This window comes from Chrysochloris asiatica, unplaced genomic scaffold, assembly GCF_000296735.1.
Source record: "Chrysochloris asiatica unplaced genomic scaffold, ChrAsi1.0 scaffold00125, whole genome shotgun sequence".
Classification (NCBI taxonomy): Eukaryota; Metazoa; Chordata; class Mammalia; order Afrosoricida; family Chrysochloridae; genus Chrysochloris; species Chrysochloris asiatica.
Window position 1 is genome coordinate 1,077,741 of NW_006408643.1, and position 8,821 is coordinate 1,086,561.

Genomic DNA, 8,821 nt, shown 5'->3' on the forward strand with positions numbered 1-8,821 from the left:
ACTGGTCCCTCCTGACAATATGTCCAAAGTATGAGAGACGAAGTTTGGCCATCCTGGCCTCCAAGGAGCACTCTGGCTGCACTTCTTCCAACACAGGATTGATAGGGACGGACAACTTAGACATTGACTACCTAAAATTGGGTGGAGGGGGGGGCTATAAAGGGAAGTTTTTAAGAGGAAGTTTAGTTTCTGAGCAAGGGGGCGGAGAGAGTAGAATCCCCACTGAGTAGTTTTCATCTTTTCCAGATGCGTCTATGAAAAGAGATTCAGTAGTGAGTAATTGTTATTGTGACTAATTGCGACTGTCACAACTGTAAAGGTAGAAGTTTTGTAAGAAAAAGGGGGGAGTAGTTAATCTCATAATCCAGGAACAGAGGACCCTAGGACCCAATAGAGAAGAGCATGAGTGGAATGCGGGACCAGAGAAGCAGCGACACCAGAGATGGAGGCAGAGATGAGGACATGGAGAGAGAGCAGCTGAGGACTCTTAAGTTTCATGGAAAGAGAGAAGTTGTGTGCTGGCGGTCAGGAGGCAGGCTGGCAAAATGTGCCCTTTGGTTGTTTAAATGATGATATATTCCTGCATGGTTTTTTGTACATCAGAAAAAGAACAAAAGGAAGTATTAACTGATGGTGTTTGGAGGGGATTATAATCATTGCAATGAAACAAAATACGATTGATTGAGTGCAAAGGCAAGGTTCTCCCATGTAAACTATCACTCAATTCACAACAAAACCTTTAAAAAGAGAGAGAGAGAGAGAGTGGCATGCAGAACTGAGAATAATGGGAAAATCACAAGGTGCAGGGCTGCCTGTCCCTTTCCTAGAAATCTGTATAGCGGGAGAGGGCTGTCAACTCCTTCCTGTTGGGAACCGGAAGTTTTGTTCTGCATAGTGGGAGGAGGAAGCTGTCTGTGCCTTCCTAGATAGCTGGAGCAGGAAGAAGGATTAGGAGATATGGTTTGAGGTGGCCTGGCTATTTTGGAGCTTTCAGTTGTGTGTCCCTACAGCATTCAAAACCATGGTGCCACCAGGCTATTCTGTTGTTGTTGTTAAGGTGCTGTTGAGTTGGTTCTGACTCATAGTGACCTTCAGCACGACAGAACGGTCCTGCGCCAACCTCACAATTGTTGCTAGGATTGAGCCCATTACTGTTACCACTATGCCAGTCCATCTCACTGAGGGTCTTCCTCTTTTTCTCTGACCCTGCACTCCATCAAGCATACTTACCTTCTTCCAGACTGGTTCCTCCTGATAATATGTCCAAAATATGAGAGATTAAGTCTGGCCAGCTTAGCTTCTAAAGAGCACTCTGGCTGTACTTTTTCCAATACACATAGATCTGTTTGTTCCTTTTAATGCAGTCCATGGTACAGTCGGAGTCCTGGTGTGGCGCTGTGGGTTAATGCGCCAGACTGCAAAGCTGTTTGAACTGTAAGGTTGGCAGTTCAAGCTCACCAGCTGCTCCTTGGAAACCCTATACAGGGTTACTGTGGGTCGGAATCGACTCAATGGCACTTAACAACGACAACAGTGGTGCCGTCAGTATTCTCCTCCAACACCATAACTCAAATGCATCGATTCTTCTTTGGTCTTCCTTATTCACTGTCTCCAACTTTCACACGCATACGAAGCTATTGACCATGGCTTCGGTCAAGTGCACCTTAGTCTTCAAACTAACTTTGCTCTTCAACACTTTCAAGAAGTCTTGTGCAGCACATTTGCCTAATGCATTATATCATTTGATTTCTTGACTGTTTCTTCCATGAGTGTTGATGGTTGTTTAAAGCAAAATGAAGTCTTTGACAGCATCATCTTTTTTCCATTTATCATGATTTTTTTATCGGTCCAGTGATGAGGATTTTTGTTTTCTTTACATTGAGGTGCAACCCATACCAAAGGCTGTGGTCTTTAAGTTTCATCAGTAAGTGTTTTAAGTCCTCTTTGCTTCATCAAGCAAGGTTGTGTTGTTGTTGTTGTTATGTGCTGTGGAGTTGGTTCCAACTCATAGTGACCCTGCACAGGGTTTCCAAGGCTGTAAATCTTTTTGAGAGCAGAAAGCTTCATCTTTCTCCCATGGAACAGCTGGTAGTTTCGAACTGCTTACCATGAGATTAGCAGCCCGATTCATAACCACTACGCTACCAGAGCTCCTTAATATTTCAGGTTGTTAATGAGTCTTCATCCAATCCTGATGCCACGTTCCTATAATCCACCTTCTCAGATTATTTACTCAGCATACAGACTGAGTACATATGTTACAAGGATACAACCCTGGCGCACACCTTTCCTAATTTTAATACTTTAAATGTTCCCTTGTTCTGTTTGAACAACTGCCTCTTGGTCTATATACAGGTTCCTCCTGAGCACAATTAAGTGTTCCAGCATACTTACACTTCGCAATGTTGTCTATAGGTTATCATGATCCACACAATTGAAAGCCTTTGTGTAGCCAATAAAAGTAAACATCTTTCTGGTATTCTCTGCTTTCAGCCAAGATCCGTCTGATGCCAGTAATGATATATCTCATTCCATGTCCTCGTCTGAATCCAGCTTGAACCTCCAGCTGTTCTGTGTCAATATACTGTTGTAGCTGTTTTGGAATTATCTTTAGCAAAAAATTTATTTATGTGTAATACTAATGGTATTGTCTGATGATTTCCCCATTCCATTGGGTCCCCTCTCTTTGCAGTGGGCACAAATGTGGATCTCTTTCAATCAGTTGGCCAGGTAGTTGTCTTCCAAATTTCTTGTCATAGATGAGTGTCTCCAGTGCTGCATCAATTTGTTCAAAGTTTTCTATTTCTATTCCATCAATTTCCAGAGCTTTATTCTTTGCAGATGCCTTCAGTGCACCTTGGACTTCTTCTTTCAGTGCTATTGGCTCTTGATCATATGCTACCTCTTGAAATGGCTAAACATCATCCATTTCTTTTGGGTGCAGTGATTGTATATTCTTTCCATCTTCTATTGATTACACAAGGAATACTTCAAGATTGCAAGTCAAGGCTTGAATTTTTTCTTCAGTTCTGTCAGCTTGAGGAATGTTGAGCATATTCTTCCCTTTTGGTTTTCTAACTCCAGGTCTTTGCACATTTCATTATAATATTTGATTTTGTCTTCTCGAGCTGACCTTTGACATTTTTTGTTCAGCTCCTTTACTTCCTCACTTCTTCCATTTCTTTTAGCATCTCTACGCTGGAGAGCAAGTTTCAAAGTCTCTTCTGACATCTTTTTTTTTTGGTCTTTTTCATCTTTCTTGTCTTCTCAATGAACTTTTGATTTCTTCCTGTTTTATGTTCTTGATGTCATCCCACAACTCTTCTGGTCTTCAGTCATTAGTGTCTAATGCATCAAATCCGTTCATGATCTCTAAATTCATGTGGGATATATTCAAGGGCATAACTTGACTTCAGCCTAAACTTGCATATGAGCAATTGATGGTCCGTCTGTCCCGGTCTGTTCCTGATCTTGTTTTGGCTGATGATATGGAGCTTTTCCACTGTCTCTTTGCAAAGATGTAGTCATTTGATTTCTGTGTATTCCATCTGGTGAGGCCCATGTGTTTAATCGTCTTTTATGTGGTTGAAAATAGGTATTTGCAGTGAAGAAGTCATTGGTCTTGCAAAATTCTATCTATGCCATCCCCAGCAGCCTTTCCATCACCAAGGCCTTATTTTCCAACCACTGATCCTTCCTTTTTGTTTCTAATCTTTGCATTCCAATCTCTAGCAATGATCTATGCATCTTGATTGCATGTTTGATCAATTTCAGGCTGAAGAAGTTAGTAGAATTCTTCCATTTCATCATCACTGATCTACCTTGTAGTAATTGGTCTACCTTATTGTTGTTGTTAAGTGTTGTTGTGTTGTCTCTGACCCATAACAACCCTGTATAGGGTTTCTGAGGAGCGGCTAGTAAGTTTGAACCGCCAACCTTGTGGTACAATCCAACCTTGCAGTTGAGTGTTTGTCCTATAGTGCCTCACTACAACTCGACCTTGTAGGCGTATGGATATTATCCTATCACAGACAGCGTTATACTTCAAGATAGATCTTGACATCTTTTTGATGATGAATGACACACCATTCCTCTTCTGTTTGTCATTTCCGACCTAGTAAACCATGTGATTATCAGATTCAAAGTGGCCAATACCAGTCCATTTCAGCTCACTAATGGTGTTGTTGTTGTTGTTAAATGCCATCGAGTCGGTTCCGACCCATAGCGACCCTGTACAGGGTTTCCGAGGGTGTGTAGCGCTGTGAATTAATGCTCTGGACAACAAAGTTGGTTTGAGCCGCAAGGTTGGTGGTTCAAACTCCCCAGCTGCTCCTCTGATACCTTATACAGAGTCGCGATGGGTCAGAACTGACTCAACGGCACTTAACAACCCTGCCTATACAAAGTCACTATGAGTCAGAACCAACTCAACAACAAAAGCCTAGGATATTGATCATGATGCTTCCCATCCATTTTTGACAACTTTCAGTTTTCCTAGATTCATAGTTTGTACAGTCCATATTCCAACTATTAATGAATGTTTACAGCTGTTGCTCCTTATTTTGCATTGTGCTCTGCACATTGAATCTCCTTGACCCCGGGGCAGAAAGCTGGGACCCCAGAGGAGGGGCAGAGGAGCGAGCAGCAGCAGAGCCGCAGAACCAAGAGCCAGAGATCAAGAGCCCCTCCTCCCGGGGATTAAGGAGTTTCCGTGTGCAGGGAGCTCTTCTTTGGTGGTAGTGAGAGCTCCCCTCGGGCTTCCGGGATGGCTCCTTTTAAACCCCCATTCGAGTGCTAAGTTTTCACAATTACAGTGAATTCCATTAACATCCAGAGATGAAGCTTGTCATCGGAGCAGTATCTTCTCCCACCTTCTCTTACCCAGCCCCAGCGGAAAGAATTTTTGGAGGAAATTACAAAGACAAGGTTAGAAAAGACATAAATAACTTCACTAGACCTCAGGTACCAAACCCATGGCCATGGCATTAATTGTGACTTGCAAGCTCCCCTGTTGGACAGAGTTGAATTGCTTCTTAGGGGTTCGGAGACTGTCAGTGTTAGGAGTGACTCTCCTTTGGAACTGCTTGTGGGTTTGAACCACCACCAACCTTGTGGTTCGCAGTGCAGTGCTTATCCTTCAGTACCACCGGGGCTCCTTTTGCAGACACCATGAAAAAGTCTGGCTGTTGTTTATTTATAAATAAAGTTCAACACACAGCTGTAGTACGACCCAGCATTTCCACTCCTAGGGCTTCACTCGAGAGAATGAAAAACATCTGGCCAGAAGAGACATATAACACGAATATTAATAGCAGCTTTGTTTATAATTGCCCCAAGCTGGAATCTTCCCAGCTGTCCATCAGTTTGCAAAGGATGAGTCACTTGCGGTATAATCATGCAAAACTCAATGATTTAGCAATTTAAAAAGCAGCAGCAGGCTAGCTACTGAAAAATGCAGCCACATGAACAAATCGCAAAACCATGTGGCGTGAACGATGTCAGACACCACGACACAGTGTATGTTTGCATTCATATGAAGTTTGAGAGCCAATTGGAGTCTCTGGATGGTAAGATGATTAACATGCTTGCCTGCTAACCAAAAGGTTGAAGGTGTACCCCCAGAGGCATCGCCGAAGGAAGGCCCTGGAGATCTACTTCTGAAAGATCAGCCATTGCAAACCCTCTGGAATACAGTTCTGCTCTGACATCCGAGGGGGTGCCGTGAATTGGAGTCAGCTCAGGGGCAACTGGTTTGTTGTTTAAGGTGTTTGTTGTTGTTGTTGTTAGGTGCCATCGAGTCAGTACTGACTCATAGTGACCCTATGCATGACAGAACAAAACACTGCCCAATCCTGAGCCAACCTCACAATGGTTACCATGCTTTGAGTCCACTGATGCTGCCACTTGGCCAATCCATCTTGCTGGGGGTCTTCCTCTTTTTCTCTGACCCTCCACCTTACCAAACATGATCTCCTTCTCCAGTGACTGGTCCCTCCTGACAATATGTCTGAAGTATGAGAGACGAAGTTTGGCCATCCTGGTCTCCAAGGAGCAGTCTGGCTGCACTTCTTCCAACACAGATCTGTGGGTTCTGTTTTGTTGATTCCACCCCATAGCGACCCTGTATAGGGTTTCCGAGGAGCAGCTGGTGAGCTTGAACCACTGACTTTGCAATTCAAACGGCTTTGCAGTCTGGCGCACATGGTATATTTCATACTCTTCACGAACACCATAGTTCAAAGACATCATTTCTCCTATTGTCCTTATTCATTATCTAACTTTCACATGCTTATAAAGCGATTGAAAATACCATGGCTTGGATCAGGCCCACCTTAGTTCCCACGATGGCATCTTTGCTTTTAAAAAGAAATCTTTTGCAAGTGGTTTGGAAGAAGGAAAATAAATCTATGATGAGAAAAAAAAAATAACAGAACAGAGGTTGTTTGTTATCTTCATCACCTTTGGACAGACGGAGGTGGGGACTTGACCCAGACTGGACTTGAGGGAATTTAGTGGAGATGGTGTGTTTGTTGATAAGATTGGGTTACACGAGGGTATTTAACTGTGGCACATTTTATTTCAAAAGGAACAAAACAAGCAAATATTGAACCCTAGTTAATGATCAGTATGCTCAAATGTTTAAGGTTTTGTGTGTTTGATATCTGACATTTACTTTGAAATACCTCCAGAGGTGGAGGTGTGGGGGCAGAGTTGGGCTGATGAATAGATAGAAAGATGGGTAGATGGATGGATGTGTTTGTAAAATGCCTGCTCTGTCACTGGGCCCTTCTGGACCTCTCGCTGTCTTTGGTGTTAGAACCCTTGATCCATGGACAGCTCGTTTAGAAGGTTTCTTGCCTTTCTTTCTCTCTCTTTCTGCCTGCTGCTTCCAACCTCTGTGGAGCTGACTTCACACACACACACACACACACACACACACACACACACACACACTACAGGATTGTCAATTTCAAGACTCTGTTCTCCCAGCAGGGGCCCCACAAACTGACCAGTGGCACTGGCACTTCATGACACTTCATTTGCATAGCAGGCACAAATAGAACTACAACTCACCTCATTTGCATTGTCTACTAGCCAATCCCTGCAAAGCGCATACTAATCACAGGACAGGTTGCAGCCTAACACCAAACAGAAAGTGTCAAAACCAAGTCCTGATCATTTACCCAGGAAGTACCAACTACCTGGACAAAAATAACACACCCTCTGGGGTAGAAATCTTTCCAGCTGTTTTTCCAAAAGAACCAAGGCAAAACCCCACGGGCCAGTAAAGGGACTCATTTCCCCACAGTGTAACAAAGAAAGCAAAGAGCAAAATATGAACGGTACAGTCCAGTGGTAGATACAGGTAGTTTGCAGGTTCTGTTCCTCAGACTCCGGTCAATTCTATCGAAACTGGTGCTGAGTAAGAGAATGTCTTTATAAATCCCATCTTTGTCTTAGGGAATTGGGAACATTGCATACAAATGAACAGATATGATGACATCAACAAATTACACAGTATTGTATGGGAACCCTGGTAGCGTAGTGGTTACAAATTGGGCTGCTAATTACAAGGTCAGCAGTTCAAATCTACCAGCTGCTCCGAGGGAGAAAGATAAGACTTTCTACTCTCATAAAGATTTGGTGATGGTGGTGGTTGTGTGCCGTGGAGTCAGCTCTGACTCATAGCGACCCTGTATAGGGTTTCCGAGGCTGTAAATCTTTACAAGAGCAGAAAGCCTCATCTTTCTCCCATGGAACAGCTGGTAGTTTCGAACTGCTGACCTTGAGATTCACAGCCCGATTCGTAACCACTACGCTATCAGAGCTCCTTTTGTAAAGGTTACAGCCTCTGAAACCCTATACAGGGTCACTATGAGTTAGAATCAACTCCACAGCACACAACCATTACCACCTCTGTCTGTTTGAAGTCTTGGTGTGGTGCTGTAGGATAAGCACTGGGCTGCTAACTACAGGGTTGGCAGTTCAAACCCACCAGCTGTTCCTCGGAAACCCTATATGGTGTCACTATGAGCACATTCCAACTCAGGGGCACTTAACAACATAGAATATGTTGTTTTTTAAAAAGGGTTGGTTGTAAGTACAGTTGATTGTAACTCGAGTATGTCATAAGTCCAGGACGACACCTATGTGTGGACTCCTGATGTGGCACTGTAGGATCAGCACTGGACTGTGAACAACAAGGTCGGCAGTTCAAACCCCCCAGCTGCTCTTTGGAAACCCTATACAGGGTCACTATGAGTTGGAGTCCTGATGTGGTGCTGTGGGTTAATGCGCTGGACTGCAAAATCGGTTTGAGCCGCAAGGTTGGCGGTTCAAACTCACCAGCCTCTCCTTGGAAACCCTATACTAAGCCTGAAATTTGTCATGATGAGACATTGGGGAAATCTCCCTGTGACTCACCAAGGCAGCACACTGTCTCATCACTGCCCTTCTTGCTCTAGACTCTCCAACCAGCCAATCACAGCACATTCCAATTCACAGCCAATCACAGCACATTCCTGCCTCAGGGCCTTTGCACAAGCCGCTGGCTGCCTCTCTGAAAAGCCCCTCCTTTCCCTCCCTCACCCTCTTCCAGCAACCCCAGCCTTCCTCTTCGTTAGGTCTCAGCTCTGAATCTACATGTGGCGAGTTGCTTCGTGATCACCACATGTAGAATCATGTTGTTTCCTTCTTTATGAATCCGTGTATGTGTCTGTCGGCTGCCTTCCTCACTGAGCTGTGAGCTCTCTGGGGACAAGAATGTGTCTCCTTTTTTCCCTCCAGGTTCAGATGCTGACCTCATACCTGGGGTGTACAA